Raw genomic sequence first — 21,369 nt, forward strand, 5'->3', positions numbered from 1 at the left:
CATGCGTGCACACATATGCTCATGCATTACAAAGCAGGCACATTTGAGCATACGTATGTTAGATGTTGGGAGAGATGTGCCCAAGAGGGTGTACTGGTTTGTCAATTTGTCCCGTGCTTAGAGGGCAAGGGTGACATTGTGGGAGTGTTCTTTTATGTCTAAAAATTACCAGCCTCTCATTCCTCACGCTCCTCTGGGTGGGAAGTTCTCTTTTATATCTTATTCCAATTATTCCATTATAGTTCAGGCCCTGGGATGCAGAGAGAGGCGGGGAATATCTGGAAATGCAGCTGCGGCAGGGCTGTAGTGGGAGGGCTTGTTTGTGGCTCTGAGCAGCTGCCCTTTTCATCCTGAGAGGCAGTGTTCTGTGCTGAGAGCCTGTGGGGGAGGGGCAGAGTCTTACAGGGAACTGTTCTGACTACAGTCAGGGCATCCCTGGGTTTCCAAGCCTGGAATACTCAACAAGAGCCCAGGACTTCCCTTTGTTTAAAGATAGATCCTTCCCGATCCTAGCCTTCTCAACCTTCTGGGAACCTGTAGGTTAAAAGTAGGTGACCCTCTAGGGTCCTGCCCTAAGCGGAGTGTCCAGTCTCGGCCTCAGTGGTACAGTAGCAATGATGCCAAGCAACACCTTAGCAAGCTGTTAAAGGGAAACGCTACTGTGCATAAAGGCTGACTTTTTCAATATTTAAAATGACACGGGATAGCTTTAATGACATCCTTTTCTATGGAGCAAGGGTGACTTTTGAAAGTTACCCAATCAGAGGCTGGGAAGCTGACTCAGCAGAGCGCTTGGCCTGAGTAAGATTCCCCAACACCCATATAAAACACTGGGCATGATAGCACGCCTCTAATCACAGTGCTGGGGGAGTTGAGGCAGGAGAATTGTCGGGGATTGCCAATTGGTGAGCTCCGGGTTCAGTGATATGTCTCATAAAACAAAGTAGAAGGGCTGCAGAGGTGGCTCAGCAGCTGAGAGCACTTACTGCTGTTGCCGAGGACCCGGGTTTGGTTCCCACCATCCATACCAGATGGCTCACAACTGCCTGTAACTCTAGCTGCAGGGATCCAGTGCCCTCTTCTAGTCTCCATGGCACAAACATACATGGACGCACGGGCACACACATAAAAACAAGAAGTCTTTAAAAGAAGAAGAGGAAGAGGGAGAAGAAGGTGGACAGTGGCAGGGTACACAATTATTTTCTGTGGATGAGTGTCTTGCTCGTATGTATATTTGTGTACCACACATGTGCCCGGTGCCAATGGAAGTCTGAGAGGACTTTGGATCACCTGGAACTGGAGCCACCATGTGGGTGCTGGGACCCCAACTCAAGTCCTCTGCAAGAGTAGCAAGTGCTCTTAACCACTCAGCTGTCTCTCCCGTGTGCCCCTTCATGAATTTTAAAAATGTAGCGTTCGTTAGTATGTGAGCACTGTTGGGAGACAGAAAGGGGACTTTCTTCTCTTCCCTTGGCTGCCATCAGTCCGTCATCTTGGCTTCTGTCAATCACTGCTCCCTCCTTCTCTTCCTGTCTCTGCCCATCCCATAGGACATGGATGACCCATTTTCTCAACTGTGCCGAGTGCACGGTGACCCTTTGCGAGGGACTGTACTTCTGCCTGATGGAGCAGTCACATTGGTTGTGAGCCTGCAAAGAACTGAGGTGGTGAATTCAGTGAGCTGATGGCCTGGAAGCCTCTGCTGGACAAGACTCAGGAGTCAGGGCGCCCTGGTAGGCGTATCTCAGGGACAAGCATTGCTTTCCCTCTTGCCTAGAAAAAAGTAGAGGATACAGATTCTTCCCTCAAGGCCAACCTCCATTTTGTCCCTGGGACAGCTGCTGTTCCACCAAGGAGTGTCCTAATTCATTCTCTCTTCTCACCACTCTGTAGACCGCCAACATTAGGTCTAAATATAAAGCAAGTGACTTATTAAAGATGGAGTCAGGATGGCATGGGAAATCAATTGCAAAAGGAACCTGTGAGGCAGAAATTGGCATAATGCCATTTAATAAGTAACTACGCCTCTCTTGGTTGTTGTGGGACCAGGTCTGACACCCCTGGCTTCCCCAGTGACCCAGATGCTGTCATAGGTGGAAAAGGTCCCCAGGAGAGTGTGGGAAGGGGAACAGTACAGTGGGGTCTGACTGCAAGTAAGGGATGCTTTCAAGCAAAAGGCCCTTAGTGGATGGGCTGTGTCACACTCTAGGGAGCCTGGCACTTTCTACCTTCTACTCCACAGCTCTTGAGAGCTGTGAATAGCTTCAGAGCCCCCACATTTTACACTGACCTTCCAAAAGGCAAAGGAGAGATGGCCTCTTAAAGTTCCACAAGGCCCTGGCTCTCCCTTCCAGAGGGCTTTTCCTAAAGAATATTTGGATCCTCAGGGAGGTAATGGTAGGGTTGGCCATCAGATTTACTAGGGAAACTTTCATAAAAGACAGACTTCTAGCCCTATCTGTGCTATTTGGGTCTGCTGGGTAAGGCAGGGAGTCCATAGGTTCTGAAAGAGCAGCAATGTGATGCTGATGCCTACGATTCCCGTGGCATCCCTAATCATCTGGCTGACCCAGCAAGGCGGTGCAGTCCATTTCCTTCACAGGATGGAGCCTGTGGGAAGTCCAGCAGCTGACATATTGTTGCCCTGGGTATCATATTTGCAGTTTGCACCAAATCCCAGCTCTCTGGAGAGGCTGGGCCTGTTCCTTTCTGATTTTGAAGTTGTCTAGTTCTACATTTACCCCTTAAAGCAGCAGTACTTTAAAATATTAGCCACTGTGTCTGTGCTTTATAAAATATATTGCGAGTATCACTGCCTTTTAAAATAGAGTAATGCAAGCATAAACATAACCTTTTCTGGATGCCCCAAGGGATGTTAAAAACCTTAATTAATGTACTGGGCTATAATTCACTGGGGCGTGTGGGATAATTTGCTTATGCCAAATGGCCCCCTGAGTTTTGTGAATTTTGTTCCTGCTTTTGAGTTTTTTAGCTGTACTTGTTGCTGATGGATGTGATGTCCCTTCCTGCTAGATATGGGGTAGCTGCCTAAAGCCGGTTTGTCTTCACTTAATTTGCATTTATTACACTGGTTTAGAAAGTGGATAACTGGGACCAAGAAGATGGCTCTGTAGATAAGTGTTCTTATTTTGAAAGCCTGACACTTGAGTTTGATCTTTGGATTCCACACAGAAAGTCAGATGTGAGCCAGGCAGTGGCGGCACATGTCTTTAATCCCAGCACTCAGGAGGCAGATCTCTTGAGTTTGAGGCTAGCCTGTTCCACAGAGCAAGTTCCAGGACAGCTAAGTGTACAGAAAGAAACCAAGTCTCGAAAAGCAGCAACAACAAAGGATGTAGTAGTGTGCATCTGTGATCCTAATGCTACTATGGCAACCTGGCAAGACAGGAGCGTTACCCTGAGCTCATGGACCAGCTACCCTGAAGCATGCAGCATAGATCAGTGAGGTCCTGCCCTACAAGAGGAAGGGAGAGAGAGCGGATTTCCTAAAGCTGTCCTCTGACCTTCCACATGCTCATGCCCCTAAGAACAAATACATAATTTTTAAAAAGTAAATGGTAACCAAAAGTTCTTGTAAGTGAGTAGGCCAAAGTTTGTGCTTAACTTCCCTCACTTGTGCCACAGCCATTCTGAATGCCTTGTGACCTCAGCCTGAGGAGGTGGCCCTGATGGGATAGAGGTACCGCTGCTTTGCTTGGCAGGACTTACTCAGAGATCAATGGAATTGTAACTGAAGAGATTTGAGGAGAGGTTTTGGACTGGTATCTAGAAGCTTTCTTCCTCTCTGGTAGCGGAACCGCCGAAGTCACTCTCCAGGTAGATCCAAATCATTCAGGCTGCACTGGTTGCTCCTGGGAATCAAATCACATCCTGGAGAACTATGGGAAGAGGCCTACTGGGGACTACAGAATGGCAGGGTGTGGAATCCTACCAGCTGGCATAGGGAAGCCACAGAGAACTGAACTTCAGGAATTTCTTGAGCCTCTGAACTTCTCACTTGTGATTGACTCTATCTGCTTTGGTTTAAGGCACTTTGCATAGAATTGGGTTTTTGGTTATGTGTTTGAAAGCACACTCAGTGGTCGATACCCAGTAGATCAGTGGTTAATGGTGAATCCTGCAGCTTCATTCCCTGCTCATTGTTTTGTTTGTTTTTTGTTTTTTTGGGGGTGAGTTGTTATTGTTGTTTGATTTTTTGAGACAGGGTTTCTCTGTGTAGCTCTGGTTGTCCTGGAACTTGCTCTGTAGACAAGCTAGCATCAGACTCACAGAGATCCACCTGCCTCTGCCTTCCAAGTGTACTATTAAAGGTGTGTGTCACCACTGCCTGGCTGCCTGCTCATTGGTGTGTGTGTGTGTGTGTGTGTGTGTGTGTGTGTGTGTTACTAGGGATGACCCTAGCACATGTATGTGAGTTTGGAGGTCAGAGACTGACACTGGGTATCTTCCTCAATTATTCTCCACCGTATTTGTTGAGACAGAGTCTATCACTGAGCCTGGAGATTGCCTGATTTGGCTGGACTGTCTGGTCAGCAAAGCCCTGAGGTTTTTTCCCAGGGCTGGTATTACAGACTCCATTACGGCATCACCACACCTGGCTTTGTTGGATGGATGTTAGTGGTCCAAATTCAGGTCCTTGTGCTCACACGGCAAGCACTTTACTGATGGAGCCTTCTCCCTGGTCACAGGTTATACACTGATCATGGAGTGAGGCTTGTCTTTTCAGGAGGGTTTCCAAGCGGGAAGTGGCTAGTCCTCTCCCTGGACAGCCTCAGGACAGATGGGCTTGAATTCAGCCATCTGCATTCATTTGCAGTCTGCTTCTTCTTGGGTTACATTTATGCTTGCTGCTCTTTACCAAGACAGGTTTATTAGGATGTTAAAGACATGCTACAAGCTATCAGGGCTAGCAGTGATCTCTTGGGGGTGCTGGGGATTGTGTCCACTGGGCCATGGCTGTACGCTGGGAACGACAAGGGGCTGGATCCAGCCCTAACTTTCTGTTTGGTTTGTTTTAGACAGTACTTTCTAATTTATAGAGTGCCACTTCATCCTCATTGCAGGGCTGGGGTTATTGTCACTACAGATAAAAGGCCAAAGGCCATCGGTTTTACATGAAGTTTCATTTCACAACTGATTCTTAACACATTCAATTTTAAGCTGACATCCCAAATCCTTTCTTTTGGAATAAATAACCCCGTGTTCAAAAAGGAGCCCTTCTTTTAATACTTCTGAAACAAACGCTCCAATGTTCCCTCAGAGACTAAATAACTCCCTCTCATCACTGCAGGTCAGGGCGGCAGGAGGCCCCTCCCACAGGGGCTACCTTGGCTCCCACTGCTGCACCCTTCTCCTCCTAGGAACTGCAAATTGCCAGGGGGATAAGGCTCCTCAGGATTCACAGCCAGTGCTCCTTACTTAGCTAATTGGTGCTTGTTCTTCCAATCAGGTGGAAGCAGGAGTCTGCCTGCCTGTATGCTCAGGAAAGCTTTGCAGCTAAAAATGAACTGTGAAACCAGGGAGTTTCTTACTTCAGATGCATCCATATGATGGTTAGCTGCACAGCAGGACTTGGGGAAGGTCTGTTTCCGAGGAGACACATCCTCCCGACTTTTTCAAGGGTGAGAGAGCTCCTTGGCGATGCTGTGTGCTGAGTTAATGGGAAAATGGGCTCTTCTTGCATCTCTTGTCTGTGGTACATACCTGTGTACCTGATTCCAGCCTACAGCTCCAAGCTGTGTTCTTGGCCTCTTGCCTGCTGTTCCCCGTCACTCCATCAGTGGGATTCATCCACATTTCCTTGCCCTTGGATGTCTCCACCCCTGTGACCCACCAGTGTCTGCATAGCTGGACAGTTCAGCTGCACACCCCATTCAGCATCCAGTGCCCCTGGTTATCAAGCCGATCTTTCTCACTTTAAAACATATAGAAAAGCTATCACCTGGAACACTTTTGACATTGTCCTGAAAATGGCATTGCATGTCTCTTTGTCTCTTGTAGCACAAGGATCAAGTAGAATTTTAGAATTATCACGAATTTGTCTCCCAATAAATACCTGAAGAATTTCATCGCTTTTCTCTGCTTCATAGATTCTCAGTGCTCATTGCTCCTGCCAGTAAGTACCTTGCCTGGCCTCAGTGTGGAGCTGAGAGCAGCATGTGTTGTCACAATGGGACTTTTAAGGGAGGGAGTGGGTGTGGACTTAGCTCATATTATCTTAATGCAGCCTTCAGTTGCTGGGAATACACTGTGGCTTTGCTTGTTGGGTGTTCTGAAGGGAGACAAGTGGGAAGAGAAGAGCTAGAGGGGAATAGGGTTGGTATAGTTGAGTACGAAGAGAGAAAGGTTTGAAGGCCCCTCCACAAGCCTGCCAGAACATTTGATGAGGGATGGAGGGGTTTCCCCATGCAGGAGACAGGGGCTCTCCTAGCCTAAGTGTGGCTCTTTGGCTCAGTGAATTTTCTGCTGTTACCCAAGGTCTAAAAACATGGTATGAGTAGTTTCTTCCTCAAAATCCATGGGTCTTGGTTCTCTGGCTTCCTTCTCATCTTCTCTACTAAGTTCTGGTTGCTGCCCAGCCTTGCAAAAAAGCCCACTTTCAGAGACTCTGAGCTGTGGTCAGGCTGGACTTTCCATTGAGTAAGAGATGCAAAAGTGCAGACCAGTTAATATGAGGAAAACCCCACATTCACAGTTGCCTGGGGTCACCCTCACAAACCCTGAACACTCAAGTTCCTCATTCCTTTCCCCAGGTATCACTTCAATCTCCTTCCTGCTGTAACTTGGTACCCTGGAATCTGAAAGGCTCTGGGACCCAAAATATGCCTTGTCCTCCCTGATGTACCTTCCAATGACCTAGCCTGCTCATTTCCAGCTGCTAGCACCCTGGGACTTGGTATGCCAGTCAGTTAGTTCTTGTTTCTCACCTCAGGAAGTTCTCCATCATCACCCCATACATTGTATTCAGAACTTAATCAGAATCAAAAAGGAGTCACTTTGTCAAGCCCAAACCAAACAACACATGGGTGAATAAAACTGCAAAGTGATGGAGGAAATTTCATATGTGAATGAAACAACAAGATCTGTTCGTAGAGACTCCCCCAGAGCCACAACCTTGCATAAAGGCCATTGCAAAGTTGCAAAAAGGATGCTCCTGCAAAAATGTGTTCAATAACTATGTAACCTTGGACTGGTGCCACCCTTGCTATTGAACCTGAACAATCTTGATTTTAATCTTTGTGGCTACAGATTATTACAAACTATTTCATGGAATCCTCCTCATTTTACTTAAAAAACAATAATGGCAAAAACCTCTCCCTTGCATTAACCTCTTTGAATATACACACTGCAATGGTTTTTCACAAAGAAACGCCATCCATCTTTTGAGAAATAATTTGTCATTTAGTTTGACAGTGTCAAGGTGCCAGGAGAACTCTAGCTATAGTCAGTGTGGTGGCCAGGAATACTAAGGCCATCCCTTGGCTGGTGCCACCCTTGCACCCCCCACCCGCATCCAGCAACCTCTCAGTGGCTCCGGTGAGTGACAGGCTTAGTGAGGGATAGCCGGGGGCGCTCACAGAGAGAATGGGGTTTCTGCTCTGATACTTACTGGCTCTGTGACTTTGTTTTGCTAGCTTCTATGTTCTCGTTTTTCACATGCTCAGGTTTGTTTGGAAGTGTAAAGCACACGGGACAGTGTCTGCTGTGTGCTAAGACTCTAAAGCATTTTTAAAAAACTGGCCGTGTGTGTGTGTGTGTGTGTGTGTGTGTGTGTGTGTGTGTGTGTGTTTGTGCACGTGCGCACATGTGCACACTGGTGCCCTTAAGAGCCAAAAGAGGACATTGAATCTCCTGGAGCTGGAGTTACAGGCAGCTGTGAGGAACCAAACTCAGGTCCTCTGCAAGCAATATCAGTGTGTGCTTTTGGCTGCTGGGCCATCAGCCCCTCTAAAGCATTTTCTTTCCTACTCTCCTTTTTCTTTTCCTTTTCTTGAGATAGGTTTTCTGTGTAGCTCTGGCTGTCTTGGAACTCACTTTGTAAACCAGGCTGGCCTTGAACTCACAGAAGTCTGCTTGATTCTACCTCCCAAGAGCTGGGATTAAAGATGTGTGCCACTATTCCCAGCTGAGCATTTTCTGTTATTTGGCTTTGTAAGGACTAATTCTGCCTGAGGCCTCCCTGTAGCCTCAGGTGAAACTCGTCATGGCAGACAGGTCCTTTGCCAATAGACTGAAAACCTTGATCCTGTGGTCCTGTACCCACCATGTACACCTGCCCTTCCTGGCCTCTACCTTCATCCCCGCTCCTCCCTCCTGCCCTTGCTCTGGTAGGTCTTCGGGAAGGCCACTCATGTGTTTCTTTCATTAATCCTTCCTTCCTTGCTCCTCAGAATTGGCAAACGTACTTGCTGACTTTTGGACCATAGTATTTAAAAGCCAGATTCTAGTGGCCTTTCCAGAGATCCTGCTCCAAGGTGTCCAGGTGGGGGCCAAGAGCCTGCATGCCACTTGATGCTGGTGGCATAGCTCAGTCATTCACTCCATGGGTCCTATGTGACTGCACGGTCTCAGGAAGGGAAGGGTAAAGGCTTGCTGACCTCATTCTCAGGAGGCCCAAGGCTCATTAGCTTGTTACGCAGCTGGGTACCATCTGGCTCAGGTACACATGTCATCATCCCTTCTGGGTTCTTAGAAACCTGCTTAAAATTTCACTCACAGTTTTGTGCATGCCTCAGCTTAGAAGGGCTCCTTTGGAGAGTAGTTGGTTATAGGAGCTGAGGGCTGGCGATGCCTTCCTTTGGGAAAGCAGCAAAATAGGAAGGAGCCTCTGTAGTACGTTTCAAACCCAGACTCCATTGCCAGCTGCTGTGTGACCTCGGCTGAGTCACTTGCCATCTTTTGACTTTACTTTTCTGGTTTGTAACACGAGGGGTTGGACAGGTTTAAAGTTGTCTTTCTTCTTTAAAGTCTGCCAGTCCATGAGCCTATTTAATTGTGCTGACAGCTTTAGAACAGCTAATTAATGAGAGTTTAGTGGAAACACAATTAAGTGATAATGAAGGCCTTAGAAGTACATCTCTACTTCTTGTAATGAGTTGAGCCGATGTGACTATGAGCATGTTTTTATGGAATGAGCCCCCAAGAAGAGGAACAAAGAGCCTCAGGCTCCTAGCCTCCCGCCCGGGGACTGAAGGAGGCCAGGAGTCAGGAACAAAGTCACACACCAGAAAAAGGAAAGATTCAGACTGTCCTACATTAATGAATCTGCAGATAGGAAAGGGCTAGGAGTCACCTGGGTGCAACAAAATCTCTGCAGGAGTAGATGAGGGTGTCTGCTCTGTGGTCCCTAACATCTGTAGCATTGTGTTCTGTGCTCTTCCATCCAGTGAGATAGGTGTGTGTGTGTGTGTGTGTGTGTGTGTGTGTGAGACTGGGATTAGACCTAGGGCCTTGTTCATACTAGGCTGGCACTCTACCACTGAGCCACACCCTAGTCCTCTTTTTACTTTTGTTTTGAGAGAGGATCTCACAAAGTTGCCCAGTTTGACCTTAAACTTACTGGTGTAGCCTAAGATGGCCCCGACCTTTGCATCTTCGTGCCCCATCTAGGAGTGCGGGCTTGTGCTATCGGGCTGAACTTGAAAGTTTCTGACCAGTTTGATGATGAGAAATGGGGGCTTGAAGCAGTGGCTATCCTGAGTCAGCAATAATAGAGGCTGGGCTTCACCTGGGCTTCTGAATTCTGCTTGGTGTCAGGGAAAGGCAGGGTCTCCTGCTCCTGCACTGGAGATCCTGAGCCCATGAACTTCTCAAAGGCTCTCAGAGGCAGCTTGTAACTTTGGCTGCAGGGACCTTCTCTGGGAAATGGGGCATAAGCATTATGCAGAAATGCAGTCTCTGCTGCAGAGGAAGGGAGGAGGGGAGAGCATTTGTCTGGGTCCTGCCCTAGAAATGCTTCAAGTAATAAAATCAGGATGGCTTAAGAAATCCATTACCCCTCTGGGCCTCCCACAGCCACCACGAGCCCTGGAGGAAGCGGGGGAAGAGGCCTGGGGACTGACCAGGGCATGCGGCTCCCGACTCCTTACCTGTACTGCAGAGGGTGAGGTGAGGCGATCCAAGGCTCCACCAGCTCTGACCTCAAGTGGGTCTGGAGGACGTCATTGGCAGAGGTGGGGGCAGAGCAGTGATTGAGAAGAAATGCCCAAGAGTCAGTGGGGGAAGGTTATAGAAAGAGAGGAGCTAGGAGATAAAGAGATGAGCCTGGCAGGAAGTGAGAAGCCATGAGGCCCCTGGTCTAGCCCTGCCACTCACCTGCCTGTGACCTTGGGCTCCTGTGCCTGAAAATGGAGATGCTTGCACCTGCCTGTGGTGAAGGTACATGAGCAGGCTACAAACCACAGAATGCCACACACAATCATACAGGAATTCACTTGTAGAAGGGAAATGCTACTTTCCTTGCCAATGTAAATAAAGGAAGAGGTTGGAGTAGGGAATGAGTGGCCTGAAGTAAACCTAGGGAAAAAAACCCTCCCTTAGTGAGGCCTTTGCCTGCTCTCAAAGACTCAGAAGACTCTGAGCCTGCCCGTGTAGAAGCATGAATCTAGGGAAGGCTGGATGCCACTCAGATCCCCTCCCATTGGCCGACATCAGGCAAAGAACAGTCTTGGTATATTAGAGTTCTCTAGAAGAGCAGACACATAGGATGTAAATGTATCTTGAAAGGATTTCCTCAATCAATTGATGCCACAATAGTAGCAATAACTACCTCACGGCCGAGCTGCCGAGCACCTGCAGTCCACAGTGGAGGGTGGGAATACTGCCTGTGCTGGGATTGAAGGCATCAGCAGCAACAGGATGCATCAAGAAGGAAGGGCCAAGCCAGCAAATATTCCTCCCTCCACCCCCCTTTCAAATCTGAACTGCTACAGAATGTGCTGTCCACATTTGGGATGGGTCTCCCATGTCCCTTAAGGCAATCGGGACAATGCCACAGGCGAGGCTCCCCACTCAGGCAGTTCTAAGTTGCTTGACAGTAAAACAAACCATCATGTTTGGGCTTTTAGTTCCCAGAGAATCCCTCAATTTCTGTCAGACCTAAAACACTTAAACTGTTGAGAAAGCTGGTTTAAGGGGTGTTAGTCATTTTTAGTACTGCGACAAAATACCTGCACAAACACAACCTAAGGGAGGAAGGAAGGGCTTATTTGGCTCACAGTTTGAGGGTACAGGCCACCACAGTGGGGGAAATCATGCAAGCAGGTGCTTGAGGCAGCTGGTCACATGTCATCCGCAGTCAGCACACACACAGAGAGAGAGAGAGAAAGAGAGAGAGAGTCCAGGACTCCAGGTCATGGGAGGGTGCCATCTACATCCAGGGTTATTCTTCTCTGGTCCGTGTAGCCTTTCTAGAAACACCAACAGACCGTGGTGTGTATTCCCGTGGTGACTGTTAAGTCCTGTCAAGTTCAACCTTAAGACTGACCATCACCGGGACCATGGTAAAACCCCATAACAGAGCCTCAGACAAGGGAAGAAAGGATGAGAAAGTAAAAAGTGAGAAATCTAGATGAAGAACATTCTGGAAAGCCTAGACAGGTCCCTAGCCCAGACAGGTCTGTCCTCACAGTCCTTCCTTGTGCCGCTCGCGCCTGCATCCCATCTTGGCATGAGGCAAGGCCAAGGTGGGGAGGCACAGGGCTGGGGTCAGGGCAGCCGGCTCCTCTGGCAGGCCAGATTTATGATTTGGCTGAGTTGGGGAGAGACGGAGCCCGCAGCCATCCAGGCCATGAAAAGCAGCCCAGTGTTTCTTGGAGGAGTCTCGGTGCCAAAGACGGGGGCATCCATCTGGCCTCTCTGTGTAGTACATTTGTCACCCTGGAGCTCCGGGCCTGGCTGGCCTCCCTTCTGCCTTCTAAACCCATTGAGGCCAGTTCCCTCCTTCAGCGGCCCTTGCTATGGTTCCTGCAGCTTCAGGAGGAACTGTAACCAGGCATGGGGCTGCTGCCTGACTTCAGACCCTTCATGTTGCCCATCTAAGCCTGTGTCTGCCTATGCCTTCTCCCTGGGGCTTAAAAGCCCGGCATGAGAGAGGTGCAAGGCCTTCAGAGACAGCCAGTACTGTACTTCTCACTGCATCCCAGTTCTGTTACTGCTGGGAAAAAGAATTGAAGTCTACATATCTGATCTCATTTCAAAGAGGAAGAGATATCGGGTCTGAAAAGACCAGCAAGCCAGCCTGCCGTTGGTAGTATGGGAAGCAGAACTCTGGCTTCTTGGCTCCCCAACCCAATCTTCCCATAACTGGCTGCCCTTTGCTCATGGTCCACCCCCTTCCACCTCTCAGCTTGCTACCACACTCTTAGCCTTACCTCTTTGGGAGAAGCTTTGGAATGGATCCACACATGGCCCAGGCTTGAGGTAACCTTCCCAGGACCCACCTCTATGCCCAGGCTCTTGGATGGTGGCTGCTCTTCTCTCCCAGGACCTTTGGGGGCTTTAGAGTTTCTTGAGGAATACAAGCCATTTTCTTTTCCCCACTTTGGTCTTAGAAACCCTGGTCTCTTGAGGCTGTAGTCTCTCCATGTTGGCTCTGGTATATGATACTTCAGCTGCCCTCTTGGCACCTGGTCTGTGTTCCAGAAAAATCCGGACTGATGTGTCCTAGGGCAAGGGGCTTTCTCCACCCCAGAACTCCATGTCTGTGCTCCCAGAGCCCCCAGACTTTCTCATTTCTCTTTCCCAGCTGCACCTGCCTGTCTTTATCTTCTGTCTCTGGCCCTACACTTGGTCTCGTCTCTGCCTGGATGTAAAAACAGTGGTTTTGTTTCCTTAAATACCTGACTTCCCAGAGCTGGATCCTCGTGTGTGTGTGTGTGTGTGTGTGTGTGTGTGTGTGTGTGTGTGTGTGTGTGTGTTTAAGACTGTCTTACATAGCTCAGGCTGACCTGGAGCTCCCTACGTAGCTCAGGATGATTTTGAATTTACTGATCCTTTTACCTCCAGCTCCCAGGTGCTCGGATTACAGATGTGTAACACCATGCCTGGTCTTATGTGGTGCTAGGGAATTAAGCCCAGGGCTTTGTGTGTGCCAGGCAACCTCTCTACCATCTGAGCTGCATCTACCACCTCACTACTCTTTTTTGCTTGTAGCCTCCCTGGAGGCTTCCTTCCCACAGTCTAGCCATATGTGGACTCCAGCATTTTCCCATTTTCCGAGGCGAACCTGCTGGGTAGGTAGCACCCTGACTCCTTTATCCCATTTGATCATCCTACAAACTAGATACTCAAGAATCTATGCGGTTAGCTTTCTGTTTACTTGACACAAACTGGGTCATCTGGGAAGAGGAAGCCTCAATGGGAAAATGCCTTCATCACACTGGCAAAACCTGTGGGGGGCATTTTCTTGATTAATGATTGATGTGGGAGGGCCCAGGCCACGTGGGTGGTGCCATTCCTAGGCAAGTAGTTTTGAGTTGTGTGAAAAAGCATCCTGAGTAAGCCCTGGAGCAAGCCAGTAAACAGCTCTCCTCCTTGACCTCTGCATCAGCTCCTGCCTCCAGGTTCAAGTTCCTGCTCTGACTTCCCTTCATGGTGAGCTTCAAGCTGTAAATGAAACTAAGCCCTTCCCTTTCCTCCCCTGCCCCTGCTCAAAGTTGCTTTTGGTCTTGGACTTTACCATAGCAACAAACAAACTAGGACAAATTCCCACTGTCTATATAGAAAAACTGACGAGAGATTCAGCACCTCGTTCAAGGTCACGCACTGAGTATACAATCTCATTCTGCCCAGTGAGCCTAGGCAGTTAGTTCCCTGGTACAGAGCTGCCTGGTCTAGCCTGTGACCTTTAGACACTCGCTGTCACTGGTGATGGTGGCGATCTATCCTAGGACACCTATAGTGAGATATCCACCCTGCCCACACCTGTTGCACTGACCATGACCATTGAGGTGTGGGCACAGGTGCAGACTTGTTGGGGGAAGCTAGGTCTGAGGACCTGGACCCCAGCTTGCTCTCTTACTTCTTGGTAGGGTTGTGGAGAGCATCTGGGTGGGACCCTTGGAGTGGGAACCCGCAGCAGTCATCTGTTTCATGTGTAAGTGATTTCTCCCCAAATAAACACCATTCAACATATCCTGTTTCCCAGTGAATCTTATTCCCCACATGATATATGGTGTCAGAAGTAGGTTGCAAGCCACAGTCATTTCCCAGGAGTGGGACATTAAAGCCACAGATGGGATTTCTGAGCTTCTTCATGCTGGCCAAATACGAAGGTGGCTTCTTCGTACAGGAGAGGGTGAAAGCAAGGACTAATAGCATTTCCTCTGTGGCTTTCCCCAGGCCTGCCTCTTTCATTGAGCACCTTGTGCACAGAAGCCCCTCTTTCCTGAGGTTAGCAGGGCCCGGGGCCAGGTAAGGCAGGTGGAGGAAGCCCCGAGGCCCTGCTCCTTCTCTGGCCAAGGACTCACAGCAACTAGAAAAGAGGCCTATAGCTCTGGGTGAGAACAGGTGTGACACCCTTGGACTGTCCCAGAAAAGGCACAGGGCAAGGAACAATGTGTGTAAAGTACAAACAGAAAAGGACCACACTGAAGCAAGGAAGGTCCGAGCTGCTAGTTTCCTAGAAACTCTGCTTCTTTCGAAGTTGTTCCCTGAGAGTGTTTGGCAGAGGAGGCTGACTGCTGACAACATCCACTGTGGACAGACAGGAGCAGCCAGGCTTTGTCACCTTCCTGGCCAACAGGCAGAGGAAGGCATAGCATCATCTGGTTGTTCTGGAACCCAGGTGTCTAAGGGAGCTTTTTCCCTGAACTCAAAACCAGGAGAGAGGTTTGGGATGGAGATTAGAGAGGAGCCACAGTCACACTCAGTCTCTTCTCTAGTATACACAACTAACACACAGACACACAGACACAGATACATATATAGACACACCCAGACACACCAACACACAGACACATACAAACACAGACACACAGACACAGACACATATATAGACACACCCAGACACACCAACACACAGACACATACAAACACAGACACACAGACACAAACAGACACAGATACACACATACATACAGACAGACACACATAAAACTCACACACAGACAAATAGACACACACAGGTATACACACACAGACAGGAACACATAGAGATATACACATACACAGACACACAGACTTAGACACTTAACACACACAGATGCAGACAAACAATACACAAATATGCACACAAAGACAAACACATGTACAGTCACACATATAGACACCCACCCACACACATAGACAAACTCATACACGATCACACAGGGGTACACACATGGACAGGCACACACAGACACACACAGACATACACACACTCACAAACACACAAACTCACACACAGACATATACACCCCCACACACACATAAACAAACTCATACACAATCACACAGGGGTATACACATGGACAGGCACACACAAACACACACAGACATACACACACTCACAAACACACAAACTCACACACAGACATATACACACAGACACACAAACTCACACACAGACATACACAAGTGTACACACACAAGCATACACAGACACACAAACTCACACACAGACATATACACACAGACACACAAACTCACACACAGACATACACAAGTGTACACACACACACAGACACACAAACTCACACACACACACATAGACACACACACATACAAACTCACATACAGATAAACACACAAGGCCCTGGGTCACACTCTGCCCGTGTAACCTACTACTGCTTCCTGGTACAGCGAAAACTGCAATCTTTTTTGGGATGAACAAACCAATCCAAGAGGATAAATTATATTTAACCACCCCTGGGCTGCCTTTGAGGAAACTCCGGGGAGGAGGCCAGCCCTTGGTGGGGTGGCCCTGGGCCCAGCCAGCTGGGAGGACATTCTAGGCGCTGGTGATTGGTGTTCCACCATTGAGATTTGAGAGCTCTTTGCAGTGCTTTTGTCTAGTGCTGGGAGCGAGGCTGGGCAGTGTGAGAGACAATTGTAGCTCTTTAAGGCTGGTTCCAGAGCTGTGCCTTGCTTTCCCTGGGGCTGGACTCATCCGCCCAGAGCTGCCAGGCAGGATGGAGATGTTTTCTCGGAGATGTTTTCTTGCTGATCCCACTTGAGTGCAGCAACCAGAATCGATTTTTACAGGCAAATGTTTTCCCTTCTGATCAGCAGACCTGTCCTAGCTGCCCTGGGTTGAGACACATTGGCAGGCCCTGAAGCTCAGGGCCCTCATCTGCTGCTCTCTGGGACCTGGGGCCTATGTGGTCACAGCCCTGGTCTGCCTCCATGTCTGATCAGAATTCTGAGCTCTGTTTCTGGGGGTGGGTGGCTGTGCTGTCCAGGCTAGTGTACCAGGAGTGTGTCTCCTGTACCATATTTGACCTGCTCACGGTGAGTACTAGCACAATGTCCCTTTCCATCTCCTGCCTGCCATCTCTTTTCCCTACACCATATCAGACCTGCTCACGGTGAGTACTAGCACGATGTCCTTTCTGTCTTTGTTGGCTGTGCCCACCTGAAGCCCACAGAGAAGCACTGAGGCATCGGAGACTGCATGGGGGAAACCCAGGGAGGAGGTAGGATGCTGGGGAGTTTCTTTCTTACACTTCTCTCTCTCCTGGTTGTATAAGAACACATCTTAAGAGTTTGTGGAGGAGGCTGGGGAGATGGCTCAATGGCTAAGAACACTTGACTGCTTTCCCAGAGGACCTGGGTTCGGGTCCCAGTACCTACATGGAAGCTCATAAGGTCGGTAGCTCTGGTTCTGCATGGTTCAGGCAGGTATGGGGTGCACATACATAAGCAAAGGCAGAACACTCATACACAAAATGACTACATGTAAATAAAAGTGCATGGAGGGATGGCTCTCACTGATGCTCCAGGTTTCAGAGCCAACATGTTGTCTTTTCCAACAAAGCAATGCTGGTTGAAGTCTAGAGGTCTGAGTGAGATTTAGCACTTTCCCAAGCTGTGGTTCTCCACCCTCCACTATGACATCACCACCCAGAGCCTTTGAGAAGGGTTCTTCCCTTCTGCTCAGTTACTCAGGAGGCCCTGTCCCCCAGGCTGCTTTCTGCTTCCCATTAGACTACAAGGACGGGCATCAAAATAAACATTTTTTTTCTAACAGTGACAAATCCCATCTGGAATGTGTATAAAATAAGACAAAATATGGCTGAGGGTGCTATAGCTTTGGGGCTTGGGGACCTTTTCACAGCTTGGTAGGATCACTGTTAACTAGTTGGGGTTCCTCTAAGACAGAGGTTGAATGATTGCTATGCTGAGTGAATTGACTTTCCTGTATCTCTCCGTGGACTCTCTTGTCTGTTACCTTCACGGTGCTAGAAGGACAGGCTGTCTAGCTTTCCGTGTATACCTGTGACCCTGTCTTCTCTCATGCCTGTGCCGGCTTTGCTTGTATCGCTGGCAGTTTCATACAATGAGGGTTTTGGACAGGATAACCTTGAGGGAATGTCTCCAACTTTCCGGAGTGTTGTTGAGGGGTCAAAGCTCAAGTAGACCTTGACCCCATTCTCAATATATCTCAACCTTCCTGTCTGAAAATCTGAGGCAAGCCTGAAGATCCCAGTTCTGACTCCTTGGAGGACCTTTTCCTTGCCACGCAGCACTGATGGCAGGGACACTGTGTTGTGGGCAGGTTTTCTCAAAACCACAGCTGTAATTGGGGATGGGTGTTTCTTGATGGAAGAGGAACTTCCTGTGCCTTGTAGGAGATCTAGCAACATCCCCTGCCTCTGTCTACTAGATGCCAGTAGCAGCTTGATTTGTGGCAACCAAATTGACTCTAGACATTGCTGAGACCTTCTAAGGCAAAAGTACCCCTAGAGGAGAAATGTGGGTCCACACTTAACCTGCTGATGGGCATCTTGGCCATCATGATACTGGGTCTGTTGGAGACAGGTGAAACATGGTACCTGAGACATTTGGGCTCTGGGCTTTGGGGATCTTGTTCATGATCTTACCCATTCTAGGCTGCAGAGATTTTTATGATCCTCCCCATGGTCACTAGGCTTGACTTCTGTGTGGAAATGTGGGGGAGAGGTTTCAGGTGCTGGCTGGGATTCTCCTCCTGGGTGGTGTGAAGTCTGGCAAGGAAAGCCCCACTCATGGCTACCACTGTTTCTGCCCATCACTTCTGGGAGCCAAAGTGTCCTCAAGGCCAGGACAGGTACAGAGCTGTATAAATGGTGTGGAGACCTGCCTGCACAGCTGGCTGAATGAAACCAAACATCCTCTTGTACACAATAAAGAAGTAAACCAATTGAACTAGGGGCAGAGGCACATGCCTGTAATACCAGCATGTGGGAGGAGTTGGGAGGTCAAAGCTAGCTAGCATTGGCTACATGGCAAGTTCAAGGCTAGTATTGGTTATATGAGACCCTGTCTCAAAAAACAAAATAAAACAACAACAACGACAAAACCAGTGAAGAAACAAAAAGAAAGAAGAGAAGGAGAAAGAGGAGGATGAGGGATAGGAGTAGAAGAGGGAGAGGAGGATGGTCACCATTCAAGGGTTTCTGTGCCTTCCTTGGATTGTGTCACCCTTCCATACAAAATACTTCTGAGAAAACGTGAGGGCCAAAGCAACCTTGTGACTCTCCAGGAGGGCTCCACGGAGGGGATGCTTCAGATGCTGTAACCCAAGGCACAGGAGCAGTGTGGTATGTGTGCATGCACAACTCAAGGTCGCTGTGAAGAACTTGGATCTGTTTTTCTTATTTGGTAGTGCATTTGAGACGCAGGAAGAGTAGGCAGCTCCGGGTGCCCTTTCCTTCTTTGGAAGGTAAATGCCTCCCTTTTTCCTGCCTTCCATCTACTGTGCTCAAATGTGTTTGAGCTGAAGGGAAGCTCCCCGGCCCCCCTTAACACAGAGGAAGGACTTACAGGAAGCTCCACACACCCCACCCCCCTATTGCAGGAAAACTTAAGGCCAGACTCTGATTTGTGAAATGGAGCTGAGAGGTGCTTCAAGTTCACAGAGAAGCAAATCATCTGCTAATCAGCCTGCTGGGCTTTTCCAGGCCCACTGGGATCCACTTGGACACATTTGATTGCGAGGATGCCTGGCCCTGGCAGGTGAGCATCCTAAGCAAACAGCTGCTAAACAACAGGGACCACACATGGTAGGACAGTGCTTCTGAAAGGCCAGTCAACCCAGAGAGCAGAGCACACTGCTCAGGTCTGCATGGCCTATGCCCAACCACACAGACTGTCCCCCAGCAGCCAACTCAGGGCCTCTCTCCTTCCTCTAGCTTTTTCCTCCCTTGACGAACTCCTTTTCTCCAGGCAGCTTGATGAGAATGGGAACAGGAAGAAAAATCTCACCCGATAGTTAGTTTTTGGGCCGTCTACAGCTCCATGGCTCACAGCTTTCAGCCCGTAGGGTGAGGATGCACTGAGCTTTACAAATCCCTGTCCCAGGGACAGAGCTGGCTTTCACTGGGGCTGGGATTTCTCTGGGGCTATTTGTTGTATCTTCTTGGACTGTTGTGAGGCTTGCTCAGAGCCATCCAAGGATCAAGAGGTTTTCTTGACTCCCTGAGGCCCAGAGTTCTCCCACAGAGGGTAGAGCCCAGACACAGGGCCAGGAAATGATCGCAGAACTCTGATAGGTCAGTGTAGAGCCCACCCAGGTTCCAAGTCAGGACGATGCCGCTGCAGGCACAATGCAGCCCTGTGTGTGCTCCTTCTTCTCACAACTGAGTTTGGATAACACCGCAGCAGATCTCAAACTCCAGGTGCTTCCTGCTGCCAATAGGGCAGGTCTTCATGGCTTCTGGGAAGCAGCAGAGAAATGGGACCCTCCTTCTGAAACTAGATAGGGTGGAGGAGCTATGAAGTGGGCAGTCAGAATGAGTTCCAGTCAAAAGTAAAAGGGTTCCTTCCTTGAGAGGAGCAGGGAGAGAGATGTGCAAAGGCGAGAGGGACCTGAGGCAGAGGGATTGGGGCCCATACTACAGCACCTAATGACAGAGGCCTGCTGTCTTCCCCAGCTGTCTCAGGAAAGTTTGAACAGGTATAATTCCTCTTAGGAGGTACTGGTAGGAAGGCCTGTTGCCTGGGGAGCAGGGTGCTGCATTTTATTGCTGAATTCATTTCTTTCTGCAATCGCAGTAAGTGCTCACTAGCCCAATGCTGGGTGATGCTGTCTCCAACTTCCTGTAGCTCCTGGACACTGCAGACAAAGAGAGAGTCAGGGAGCGATGTGGGCGCCCTCACGTCACAAATCCAGATATGAGATAAATTGGTTTTCTGGCTCTTCTCCAAACAGAGCTCTCTGGGCCTTACTCCAAGGCCTTCTGGAGATAACAGATTTGGGGGGGTCAAGTCACAGCTGGAAGCAACATTGGCCCTGGCTCCCAAGTCCTAAGGAGATTGCTAATCTCTGTCCCACTGCCCTGATAGTTTACTCCGGGTTAATTGCTTCCCATATCCCACTAACTCCCGTCCACCTTCCTCTTCTACTGCTTAACTTTAGGGCAAACCTCTCCTCTGTCCTCTGGGAACCCCCAGTGAGACCCCCTTGGGTACTTAGCTCTCACTAGGGTTTGTCTTGCCTCTCAGTTCATTACCACAGGACTGCGTGTTAGAGCTAGGCCCATGTCTCCCTGTGTCCCAGGGAGAGAGACTACCAGGGCCTGGGACTGCCATCAGAGCCCCATCACTTCAGCTTCTTCCTATTAAAAGACTGGCTACTCTCACCGTGAGGACCAAAGAGCTGCAGCTGCAGCATGGGGAATGTGTTAGCAGTTCAGGGGCGAAGTGGGAATGGGGGTATCTGCCTGTACTCCTAGCCCTCGGGAGGCTAAGACAGGAGTTAGAAGCTACCCTAGAGCTACATAGCAAAACCCTAGCTCATAAATAAAAATAAATAAGTGTGTGGGCTCAGGGCCAGCAAGCAGGTTGTCATGTCCTTCTGGTAACACAGATGTAGCTGGGGCTGGACCACTTGCTGCTCTAGGTCACCTCTGGAGTCCCCTATGATGATTTTGGTTCCATTATTCCTCTCATCCTCTTCCAGCTTGCAACTCTGGTGACTCTTAGGTCCGTGACTACATCCTAGACCACTGACAGTTATCTTAAGGGATTCGTTAAATTCTCAGAATCACTCACAAAACCCCACTGTTCTCTTCTTGCCCACGTCTCCCACCCACTCAGCTCCTTGAGGCCTGGCCTGCTCCATCGATGCCCTCCCGAACTCATGTTTATACAAGAACATTCCCATTCTCACTGGAAGTGCGACAGACAGCGTCTGGGGAAGAATGTCAACAGACTTTGGAAGAGCATGGA

At 49.1% G+C, this 21,369-nt stretch overlaps 1 protein-coding gene across 1 annotated transcript in view; it reads right to left on the reverse strand.

Annotated features, from left to right (window-relative positions):
- Window positions 1-21,369, reverse strand: part of Dtx3l (deltex E3 ubiquitin ligase 3L) — a 795,722-nt gene that overhangs the window by 479,080 nt on the left and 295,273 nt on the right. The gene's annotated exons all lie outside the window — the stretch shown is intronic.

Source organism: Phodopus roborovskii, unplaced genomic scaffold, assembly GCF_943737965.1.
Source record: "Phodopus roborovskii unplaced genomic scaffold, PHOROB, whole genome shotgun sequence".
Lineage (NCBI taxonomy): Eukaryota > Metazoa > Chordata > Mammalia > Rodentia > Cricetidae > Phodopus > Phodopus roborovskii.